Source organism: Silene latifolia, chromosome 11, assembly GCF_048544455.1.
Source record: "Silene latifolia isolate original U9 population chromosome 11, ASM4854445v1, whole genome shotgun sequence".
Classification (NCBI taxonomy): Eukaryota; Viridiplantae; Streptophyta; class Magnoliopsida; order Caryophyllales; family Caryophyllaceae; genus Silene; species Silene latifolia.
The window spans coordinates 29,094,180-29,108,071 of NC_133536.1; positions in this window are offsets into that span (position 1 = coordinate 29,094,180).

A 13,892-nucleotide genomic window follows, 5' to 3' on the forward strand; every position below is an offset into this window, starting at 1 on the left:
GGTAGATGCGTTAAGAATTGGTATTAATAGGCAAAACACGAAGGAAGCCAATTCCTAAGCATGTGATATGCTCTTACGTAACTTAAAAATAAGGCGAAACGAGCATTGAAACACCTAAGCAATTTACCCACAGCCACATTTACGCATTTAATCATTAAGCCACTCATACACCCACTCTAAACGTAATAATAATTCGTTCGGAAGCATAGTCAATAACCTACAGACCTACATTCTAGATGGTGGAATGGGCATAGTGTTTATTACAAAATTCTCGTCAATGCTTGAAAATGCCATTTATAATGCAAAATAATTGCAATGACATCGTCACAAAGGCACAAGAGCCCTTTATTTTTTTCGCGCATACCGAAATTACAACAAGAAACGACTACTGTGGACACAGCCACCCGCGCCGCGCGCACCCGCACGTTGATTTCGAGGCGGCGACACTTCTCCCACAGAACTCCGGCACGAGGCCGAAAGCAGGTCACAGGTCGTTACAAATTTGAAAGGCATTGAAACCAGTGAGAGGTTTGACAAGCCTGCATTTGTGGAGTCGCCACCAATTTTTATGGAAAATTGGAACCGTTCGAATACTTCATGTCATGTCAAGACACAAAGTAGTGACATGAACACTAAGAAATTCGTTTACCCTTAGCAAAGACTCTCATGATGCCAATGAACACGGATGTTCACAAAGATTTTGAGTAAGGGGTGAGGGTACGTATTAGGAAGTTCGTTTATTTGAACACCTAATCTCGTCCGCCTCGATAGCGGCCTCTACTAATGATGAGGGAAGTCGTTTATACTTGATATGTCCACAGTTGTATGCATGCAATGCAACATCCATGTTTTAAACCTAACATGTGAATATTGACTAAGTCGGTGGACAAGCAATTTATCATCCAGTTGGGTCGAAGTTGGAGGTTAGATGCATTACATGTGAATTGCCAAGTAAGTAAATCATACAAGATAAATGAATTGCAATAAATGTGACACGGCTGTCGCAACCCTATCAAAAATAAACCAACCGGCTTTAACTAATATAGCAGAGGTAAGTCGGGTATCGTACTTCACAGGGAGGCGGTCACTATCTACTTGTTATTCAGTCTGTCTACGGTCACAAAGTGGGGGTTTTGATTTGTTTTAACTAAACTAATGAACGAAATTAAAGGCAATAAAAGAAACAACAATTAAAATAGCAAGAATGAAATAAAGATGTGATCAAATAAAGAGAGAAATGTCAGGATGTCGGTTCACCATGATATTACGCAAGTCAGCTAAAGGTAGGTCAGTCGGTCTGATGTGAGAAGGGTAGTGGAAAAGTCCTTCCGGTCCGCTATCCGCCCTAGATTTTTCCTAAATAGCTTTCGCTCTGATTAGGATAATCTGTTGTTCATAACAGGTTTGTTCATTCCAATCTTCCGATCTAGGTCTGAATTTAACCAGTTTAATTAATTCAGTTGCTTGCACTCAACCTAATAATCACTGTTAAATTGCTATAAAACAATTCTCACATTAAAAACTCCTAAACTAATTATCACATCATTGTTTTACTATCATAGCTCCCCTAATCCTAGCAATAGAGAATTTAGCTACGCATGCCGATAAATAAAACAACAACGATTGAATAAACTATGCTAAACATGGTATTAAGATGTATAAGAAGAAATTGCATAAACTTAAATAACAATACTAATAATTAACAGCAATTAAAGGACAATAAATTAAGTGTGCAAAAGGAGAATTAAATAACGGTGTTACTTTTTCAAATACGGATTTTACTTTTTCACATACACTTTTTCATTATCTTTCCACCTAATACCCTTTTTACTTAACCGTAATCAAACAACTCTTCTATCAACTTCTTCCCTAAATATAATCCAACTAGTATCAGTGTCCGGCTTCGCCCGGGCTACTTTTACTTACCATTAATTTTTTTTTCATTAAATAAAATTACTTAAAGTTGCATAACCCATAAATTTATCATTAATATATTTTTCTATGACATATCCTAAACTACGATGAAATAAATTTTGAGACAAATTCACTACTCCCGCTATTAATATTTTACTCTTATTAATGAAACAATAGTAATAACATTTCACTACTTGTCCGTAATCATTGTTACATTCACTACTCCCGCTGTAATTATTGTTACTGTCACTACTGTCGCATTAATATTGATAATTTCACTACTCCCGCCATAATTATTGTTACTTTCACTATTACCGCATTAATATTGATTATTTCACTACTCCCGTTGTTGTTTCTACCACTTTCACTAATCTCGGTGATAATATTATTACTTTTACTATTCAAATGAGTGATTACTATCATATAACTATATTCAATGGTACTACAATTATTTTCTTTACTAACGAAATTACTTTTACTACTTAGGCATGCAATTTTAAGAGGATTATATATTTATATAAATATATTACATATATGCATTAAATCAAATCGAAAGAATTATGCAATGTTATATATTATGGAATCTAACTTGAATTATTTATAACATACTTATTATATTTTTGTATGTTAAATAATTAACATCTCTATACATCTAATAAACTATAAAGTTTAATAAAATTGCATATATTTTAAATTTAATATATAATTTTATGATGATAATAATTAACACCATAAGTGTGCATGTTTATACTAATTACTTATTTTATTTTAAAGAAATTGACCATCTTCTAGTCTTCTATAAATATTTAGGAAAATTACCAAGCATCTTCTTTCCTTTAGTCTCCTTGAAATTGACCATCTTAATTAATTATTTTATTTTAAGGAAATTGACCATCTTAATTAATTATTTTATTTTAAGGAAATTGACAATGTTTTAGTCTCTTACAAATGTTTAGGAAATTACCAAGCTTCTATATAATTTAATTGTAACCCAAACTATATAATATTTGCATTAAGATCCCTTAATCGGGTCCATCACACGGTGCTAGTGATTTAAAACTATATAGTATAATTAATTTGTATAACTTTCTTTAATTACATTGAAGTCCTTTGGTTTCTGGATTTAATATATAGTATTGATTGATTACTCAGAACTACAAAAGTGAATCATAAATACTCCATTCTACCTAGTATAGAAGCTAAGTTTTTTCGTGACTTCTTATTGGTCGCTGAATTTAGGGATGTATTTTGCATGTGGACCCCGCCAAAATTTATATGACAATTAATTAGTCTCTCTCCTCAAATCAATCCCCCACATTCACTTTCAATTATTTAATTTCTCTCATTCCCCTTTTCAGAATTTCACTATGCATTATTAAAATGTTTTAATTTACATCAAAGCATAAACTAAAACATAGTACATGCATTAAAAAGGGAAATCTGGCATATTTTTATGTGCTAAATAACAAGATAAAAAAATTAAATAGATCTGTAAAATTACTAAATGAACATAACTAAAAATATTTAAAATTTTAAAATATCATTAAATCGATGAGATTTAGTAGGAAAAACAGAATATGAAAATTTTGGGCTTCAATTACTATTGTGAACAAATTCAATTTCGTAATTTTATGTTTTTTTAAAGACAATTATCATCAGATCCAATTGATTAGCTACAAAAAAAAAGAAATTAAAAATATTAGAATTTCAATTATTTATTATAAAAAAATTAAAAAAATTAAAAGTAATAATGAGATTAAATCTATGAAATGCACTACAAACCCAAAAATTGACAATTTATTTCAAATATAGATATTGTATGAAGTATCCAGATTTAGGTAAATCTACAATTTATGAAAATGCATCTTTATACTGTATTAGAGGTAGATAGAGTACAATGGAAACAAATTTACAAAATACCCAAAAAAAAATATTTACAACCACTTCAAAATATAGAACGACAATAAAAATAAATAAATTTGAAATTACCGATATAAAGTTTATAAAAATTGAAAAAAAAATATACACTTTAAAATACATGCAAGTGAATATAAAAAAAATTCAATATAAATTTTGGAGCATGCATACAAGAATTTCTTCTAATTGTTTTCTTTAATAATTAACTTCAAACTTCAATTCTAATCCTATAGTTTTAAATAGAATTGTTAATTTGGTCTATCAAAAAGCTTTTTTATGCATTAAATGAGAAGAGATGAAAAGGTTGTTTAAGTTGAGTAATATGAGGGATGAAAGATTAAATGATGAGGATGTAGAGAGAGTTTTTATTGCAAAAACCAAAAAAAAGAATGTAGAGAGTTTATGAAAAAAAAAAGAACAAGATGGGGAGATAAGGTGAGATGGAGACATGAAGGAGTGAGGCGGCCTAAGTGTGAGCTTCTAGGTTAGGAATCTCTTAGATAAGTAATATTGTTGGTCCATATTTTAATTTGGGCTTATTTGGTTTGCTTGTGCTTTATATCTTCTGCATTTTTTGTTTTACCGTAGTGGACAATAATGTCGTGTAGACCTGTCAAACGGGTCGGGCCTTACTACAGGTTTATACGTGTCTTGGGTCGGATTAGGGTAAGAATACGGGTCAGATAAAAGTTTATGACGTCTTTATTTTACCATTTTCCAGCCCAAAAACATTTTTTTAAAATTAAATTATATTTAATATTAATAATATTATTATATTCATTATTTTAATAATTATTTTATTATTTAATGATATAAAATTGACGTTTAAATAAATTTTTTAATTAAAAATATAAAAATAATATACTATATTTTATATTTATTATTTCGAATATAAAATAAAAATATTAATATTTTAATAATATTCTTCATTTATTTTTGACCCATCGGGTCGAACGGGTTGGGTCGATTTTCGACCTTAGAATAACAGGTCATTTCGGATTCATGGTCATTTTGGGTCGCGGGTCAAGATTTACGGGTGTTTGACCCTAAAAAAATCGGGTCATATTTTAACAGGTCTAATATTGTCATTTATTTTCATGTTCGTCCATGTTAAAATATATTCACCAAAATCGCATTTGTGGCTCCGGAGCCCACTGCCATTGACATTCCTCCCCTTCTTTGCATTTTCTGTGTTTACGGTGTATATATATGTACATTATTTTCTTCATTTCATTAATTCTTCTAATATTTCTGATTTTAGTTTGAAAATAAAGTTCTTCTATATGTAAATGCTAGAGTTTCAAAACTATTTAAAATTTTCAAATGATAAATTTATTAGTACCTTATTTATTCAAGTTTTTAAATATTAAATCCCGTAAAATTCTATCCGCACGGGCATAATTATAAAATATATTATTATTATTATTATTATTATTATTATTATTATTATTATTATTATTATTATTATTATTATTATTATTATTATTATTATTATTATTATTATTATTATAAACATCATATTGTGTTATTTTATTATTACATAAAATATACCCGTGCATATTTTTGCACGGGCCTAAAACTAGTTAATCAAGTAATTCACTGATTTTATGTTCTAATACAAATAATGCGTTATACCAATTCTAATTTGTGCAAAAAGTACAAATCCTCACTTTAATTTTCTTGATATCGAAAAAGATGTTGACGCCAATCTATTAAAAGACCAACTTTACTACCCAGGATATTTGGATTCATTCATTTACTTGGATTGGTTTAATTATTCCATTGGCTAGCTTATGGAGTCTCTCAATTACATGCGGTGGGCAAGGTTGTCCGTACAAAGTTAATGGTGGCGTAGTTGGTGGCGGAGAAGAAGAGGTGTTTTGAGAAGGAGGGTGGTGCGAGTTGTGTTTTAGCCAGCGAGAGTCAACACGATTAGTGGATGACGCGTAGGATGGTGGTCGGTTGGAGTCGGCGTGAGTCGCGTGACTATCTGACTGGTGTTTAGGCATAGGGCGGCAGGCTCGGAAGGTGGTGATGGCCGGTTGGTTTAGCGGTTGTCTTTTTTTAAAAAAATTCTAGTTGGTTTTGGATGAAAATTGAAAAAAAAATGACAAGGGTAAAATTGAAAAAAATCGTATGTAAAAGAGTAAAATGCGTATGTGAAAAAACAACACCCTTAAATAAAAGAGAGTAAAGAAAGATTACACAAAACGAGATCCGGAAAATAGAAAGCAAAGTAACGTCGCAAGAGTAATTGAGTTCTGAAATCCCCCATATACTAAAAGAATAAGAGATCTCTAATATTTTCCCGCCTAAATGAAAACTACTCTATAATTGGGCTTCATTATGTCATATCTAAAATTGGGCCATATTGTTTAATTTCATATACGGAGTAATAAATATATAATTCTAACCCATTTTAGAAGGGATAATATTTTTGAATTTGATTAGACATATGTAACACCTCATCTATCCAAGAGCCTTACTATGCATTCCTAGGTAAATGAAGTTGTTACCATCTCGGATTGACCGAGGTAGTGAATAACAAAGTAAGACAAAACGCAGTACTTTAAATAAATAATGTTAAATGGTCTCATTACATTGTTATAATAGATAACTTGTTAATTAAATAAAATACAACTGCAGCGGAAACTAAATAAAACAATTATTAAATAGTCTTTGTCCAATCTAGGTGATCTAGACAACTAAGTAAATGCCATAGCTTCTCGCCCTTCAGCTCCCCTTCTAAGGCAGCTCAATTACCTGAAATCAACCTGCTCTCCAATTATTTGTTCATCACAGGTGTTTAACGAATACACGGTCAACCCAACGGTTGAGTAGGAATATCTAAACAACAAGAATAATATAACAATACGACAAAACAAATATGCAAATGCTCAATCCCTTTCACAACTCCAACATCCACACATCCTCCGAAACACCCATCAATATACAGCCCAAGACACCCATATCAATAACCCGAGACACCCATATCAATAACCCGAAACACCCTTATAAACACGGAGTACTTTAAATAAATAATTGTCAGGCCCTAATTTCATCTTTAACAAATAAATAAAATTTGGTTGATTAATTAAAACTCAACAAATAATACTAATAATTGATAACAAGTAAATTAATTTATTATTTGATAAATTAGAATCCATCTTGTAAGTTTTAAGTCATTTGAGCAATTAATTTAAGTTTTAGGGAAAAATATTGATTTAAGAGTTCACTTGGTTTAGTTTTAGGTGAAAAGGGTACAGAATAGAACGTTATAAAAAAGTGTATGTGAAAGAGTAAAGTTCGTATATGAAAAAATAATTAGGTATTAATAATAGTAATATTAAAATTAACAATGTTATAAATAATAATATTATTAAATAATTTTCATATTCATATTAATAATAATAATAATAATAATAGTAATAGTAATAGTATCAATTATATTAATATGAGTATTATTTATTTTAACAACCATAATATTCATAATAATAACAATAATGAGGATGATTAATTAATAATAAATTAATGATGATGATAATAATAATAATAATGATAATAATAAATAATAAATAATAATAATAATAATAATAATAATAATAATAATAATAATAATAATAATAATAATAATAATAATAATAATAATAACAACAATAACAATAACAATAACAATAACAATAACAATAACAATAACAATAACAATAACAATAACAATAACAATAACAATAACAAATAATAAATAATAAAAATAAAAATAATAATAAAAATAATAATAATAATAATAATAATAATAATAATAATAATAATAATAATAATAATAATAATAATAATAATAATAATAATAATAATAATAATAACTATTAAGTTTAAGATTCGCAAAATTGAAATTGGCTGAATTTAGTGGAGCTGAACCGAGTGAGTGAAATGAATCGAATGGAGCCGAGTGTGTCTTTGAATCGAATCGAATAGAGTGAGCCGAATCGAGTGAGCTGAAAAATAGCCGAAAAAAAAATGCAGGGCATCCCCCTACTACTTCCCCCTACTACTAAGAGAATAAAAATTCTCTTAGTTTTCCCTCCAAAAGGTATATAGCTAAATAAGGTAACAAGTAAAAAAATTCATTACATTATTATCTTTTCAATTAATATATTCTTATAATTAAACTCTAATCTTTTTAATTAAAATTCATATTTATGATTTTTTCACTGAAACCCATAATTTATTATGCAATCATTTCCATTTACATAAATATTATTTTTCATCAATTACACTCTAAAATTACGCAAACCTACTTCTTATGCAGTCTTTAACATAATTATTGTCATCACTTACACCCTAAAATTAAGTAAATCTGTTTCTTATATTATCCTTCATCGGTTACACACTAAATATGGTGTATATTTTAAAGGACGTAACAATTTTTATATTTTTTTTAAATAAAAAAAAATAAAAAATATTAGTCTAATTATTCGTAAATCGTCTTTTTAAGTGCGTGGTATACTGTTTTTACCTCTTATTGTTATAAGGTTTATACGCATTTTAATTAGATTTTACATTTTTACATCACTTAATTGTAATTTAATGTCATAAATTAGTTTCATGCAATGATATAGCATTATAGAGTTAATTTTTATTGTAAAGTAAAAATGGTTTAAGACAAAAATAACTTAACTTAAAGTGTCTTTTGATGGTACTAAACTTTCATTTTCTACCCCTTACTAAGATTATATTAGTACATTATAACATTAAAGGTACAATTAATTTATGCAATTAATATAATAAGAACGTCTTTTTATAAAACAAAACTAAAAAATACCGTGCTATAGCACGAGGACCTACACTAGTTAATGACTAAAAGATTAGTAGATTTTGATTCCCTAAACCTAATTACGTATTTCTTTTATATAGGAAAGATATTTTATTCCCTAAACACGTAACTTAAGATATCAAAATAAATAAGTTCACGCAAGAAAAATCCCGCGTCAGATAGCAAAGTGTTCGATCGAGCACGTACTTTCAGACCCTCGATCGAACAACTTCCAGCCAAAACCTCTCGATCGAGTACAACGACTACTCAGTCGAGGAACACCAATTTGCCACCTCTCGATCGAACACAACGGTGCTGTGTTCGATCGAGGACTTCTCCTCATCACAAAGCTCTCGATCGATGAATTATGCCAGCAAAACCTCTCGATCGAGTCAACTGCCATTGGATCAGCCTTTGGACCTATGATTTAGCTTTTCAAGACGACTTCACGCATCCCGAGACAGTACTAAAACTATGATTGGAAGAATAATTTTTTTTTTGTCTAATATATGTAATATCTCAACTTTGTGCGAAATATTGAACTAATAAATTGTTATACGGTACGTGACAAATAGTGAGTAGTGGGTAGTGAGTAGTGACTATATATCTCTAATCATTTGATTAATTAATCATGTGCTAAAACTATGCTTTAAAACATATATCAACATGGCTTTATTTAATATTTTGAAAGTTGGAATATTTTTAATCATTTTATATTAGTATAATTTGCTTTAAATGCTAAATTTTAATAAAATTTCCCATCAACGGGTCGAGTTACGGGTCGGGTCTTGACCCTAAATGTGCGGGTCATTATCGGGTCGGATCATTTTCGGGTTCACATTTTTTCGGTCGGTTTCGGGCGGTTATTTTCGAATGGGTTTCGGTCGGTTTTTCGGGTCGTGTCATCTTTTGACAGGTCTAGTTGGATGTGATGATTTCTTTCTTCAAAATCACCGGCAGGACGGATGTTCAATTTGGAAGGAAAAAAATTGCCATTTTCCGACACATGTAACTAAGATAGTCAATTTATTTATTTCCTTTTTCCAAAAAAGAGGGCCATAGTTAATTGAGGAGAAAATGAATTAAAAAAGTAAAAAGAAAATCCCTAAATTTTAAAACCGGGAAAGTGGTAAATGACCCCTTAACTTTACTTGATAGTGAAATCAACCTCCTTAAGTTTGGTTTGCTGTAATTTACCCCTTTAACTTTGCATTTAAGTGAAATTAAACCCCTTACCCAAAATCTCATGAGAAATTCAATATATCACATCACAAAAAGTGAAATCAATTATACTTTTTACAAAATATACTATTAGAATAAAAAAGTTAACAAATGGAATCAAAATTTAAAATGAATTAAAATTAATTAGAGTTTTAAATTATTATAAAATCAAACTTTTTATGTTTTATAAATGAACTGAATATTTTTCCTAAATTTTTTTACCGTTCTTTACAAATAAACATATATAAAATAAAAAATTTAGTATAGAAACTCTAAAAATATACGTGTCTAATTTTGAGTTTTTGACTATCAAATGTTTTTCTTGAGTAATAGTGAATTAGTGATATATTTTAATAAAAACTAGTTTTGGAGCCCGTGAAAATCACGGGATCGTTAATAATTGACTGTGTTTAAGTGTTTAATTTGTGAATAACTTATATGGAGTAATCCCCCTTTCTCAATCATTTATATAATTTTAATTAAAAAACCACTCACAAATAATTTAAAAAAAAGGTAAATAAATGAACATAACTGAGGGAGTGGTATTTTAAAACAAAAGTGTAATACACTCCAAATTTTAATTCTGGATGATACGCAAACCAAAATGTGAATAGCTTGGTTGTTTTGAAGCGAGGACATAATCCGCCAAATTGAATTTTCGGGTATATATGGTCTTATGGACAATCTTGAAGCCATAGAAGTATTGAAACATGAATTTACGCTCCATTGTCGTCCCCTATTTTCAAAGGATTTAAAAATATGAGTACAAGTTTCTACCAATAAAAAAAAACATTAAAAGAAGTCACTCTTCCATATATGAACAAATTGCATTGAAATTTCTTTTCTACTACATCTGCAGTTAAAAACCTCCTAACTTCAAAATATATAGCGTGATTACTTTTCATTCATTATCCTTTCTTTGTCTACAAAAATGTAACCTTGTTATTACTTCACTTATAGTAAGTACACATATAGATATATAATTTAAATAAATACTCCCGTCAAAATCCTAAAACTCGTACAATATGGATAATTATGCTAGTCTCGTAAAAATATTTCTTATTAGGTATGAAAAATAATTACGCGAAGTTCAAAGCACATCCATTTTAGGATCGCATTAACATATACATACCTCCTACAATAACATCATTAATTAAATTATCAAGTTAATTAATTGAATTGACACCTCCAATTAAGACTATTAAATATAAATACATGAACAAAAAGAAAAGGAAAAAGGAGACAAAAAATTCCAATAAAATACTCTAAATTACAAAGAGAACAAAAAAATGACTTTTGTAAGGACTGGTAATGTTGGTTTGGACAACCTGGTATCAAATAAGACAATATGAATTGGTATTTTGATGAGATTTTATAGAAAGAAAATCAATGACTCTAAATTTTCTCGTTTGAGTTGCTAATGGTTCTTCAATTGCTTGTTTAATTAATGGTTCTTCAATTGCATCTTTAATTAGTGATTCTTCAATTGTCTCTTTATTATTTAACCATTGCTTTGATCGGCTTAAAGATTATAGAATATGAATGGGTTTTTTCACCAACAAACATTGCATTTTGCCTCTTTATTGCTTGAATGAAGATACTGTTTTTATTGTCGTTTTGGTGCATTTTAAAGTACTTTGCCCTATGTTTATCTTGCAAAGAAACGGTCGTGAACTTTTATGTGAGCAACTTTAAGAACTATTCCAAATAATTCAACGAAATGTTACATATATTTAAAATATCACATTTTGTGTTATAATAATATACTCCGTAGTATATATATAAGATTAGATTTGAGACAAAAAGTAAGAGAGTAAAGTAAAGATCAAAGATTTATAGGTGAACTCTAATAATTATTAGTAGTAGTATAAGATGAGCAAAACTAATTACACATTTCTCGGAATCACGCAATAAATAGAGATTTATACATATACGATTCTAAACATAGCTTCTTCATATTCGACCATTCATCAAAAAATTATAATCAAAACAATACTATTATACTTCATACGAAATATTAGCCTTTCCTAATTCAGGAGAAAATAAAATATAAACAAATCATTCAAAAAAAAAAATATTTATCCAAAAAATATTGTGAGTTACAGAATAGTATACTTGATGGAAAACAAAAAAATGATTTAAAGGCTTGAAAACATTGGAATCGGAACAATGAATTGGAGAATAAGAATCAGTTTCTAACTAATTACTATTTATGCATATTATAACACTATGATAAGATCAAATTGACATATGTGCAAAGTACTTTAACAATTTGGCTAAGCAATTTGATTTATAACATGTTTGACAAAATAAAAATAGAACATAAGTGTTACAAATGAGACTAAAGTGTAGGAAAGAGTGAAAGACAATAATGTAACAACATGTCAACAACTTATTAAAAACTTTTGCTACCATAAAACATTTCAAATATACCATTGTAGAAAAAAAGAAAAACCGACAAAAATATTGTTGTCAGAATCCCGATTCGATCCTACGATTCTACGATTTTACGATCTAAAAATGCTCGACCGATCCCAGATCTTACGATTCTATCATGGTTGTAGAATCTTACGATCCTATTCATTGGAAAATTTCTAAAGATAGAATCATAATACAATCCTACAATTTTACGATCCTACGATCCGATTCCATACTAAAAATATTAATATATATTCTTATAAAATGACATCGTAAAACACAAATTTTGGTATAAGTTGTTGAATCAGGTTCATACAATGATACTAAAATAATTAATTATCAATATTTCATGGATAAATATTGATAAATCAGTTTTTTAACCTTCGATTATATGTTTTTAACAAATAAATACTATATTTAGTGAATTTGTAGAATCTTACGATTCTACGATCCGATTCTACTGATTCGATCATACCCTCCCCATTGATCCAAAGTAGAATCCCGATCCTAACAACATTGGACAAAAATGAAAGAGTCCCCTCCAAACCAAGAAAAAAAATCTGTAAAGAAGATCCATAGCCATTATTTCGAATCTCGTGCATTGTTATTGATATATATGTGAGTATGCCATCCTCCTATAATATTAATACAAACACACAAAAAAATAACTAATAAAATTCTAATTAATTCAAAACATAATAAAAATAAAAACTGAAACAATTAATTTAGTTCTCATTGTATAGTTTACCTACCAATTTTTTGAATAAAGTTGAAAATTCATTCTCCTGCAATATTAATATAAACACAAAAAAATAACTAATAAGATTCTAATTAATTCAAAACATAATAAAAATAAAAAGCAAAATAATTAATTTAGTTCTTTAGCTATACCTTACCTACCAATTTTTGGAATAAAGTTGGAAATTCATTTTCCTGCAATATTAATACAAACACAAAAAATAATAACAAATTAATAATAAACATAAGAAAAATAAAAAAACGAAACAATTAGTTTATTTTTCTATGTATACTTTAGGTGCTATTTTTTTGAATAAAATTGAAAATTAGGTGAATATAATAGTTATATATATGAAAAATTCTATTACAAATTCTCTCAAAATTTTATGAATGAAAGAAAAATAAAAAAATATGGTACATAAATACGGAGTATATATAGTAATGATGAAAGGAAAGTTAAAAGGTCATTTCATTAAATAAAGAAAATAATGGTTAAATAAATAAGGTAAATAAATAAAAAAAAATATGGGAGGAGATCAATGGCTTACAATTTTTTTCTTTCTTTTTTTTGTGTTTATACCTTATATTTTTAAAAAAACATTATCTCATATTTTTTAATTTTCTTAAATTGGTAATCCATATCACTTTTTTTACCATGTCATATTAAAAGTTGTCACGTCACAATTAAACTTGCAATGTCACATTTTTTGGGCCGCCTTTTAATAAGATTATATATATAAACTATTATAGGTTTTATAGCCATTACACAATCATAAAGTCTAATATTTTAGTTTTATTTTTAATTTATTTTGTGGTATTATTTAATTATATAATTGATTGCCGAGAAACGCAAGAGGTGAATTAAATAGGAAAA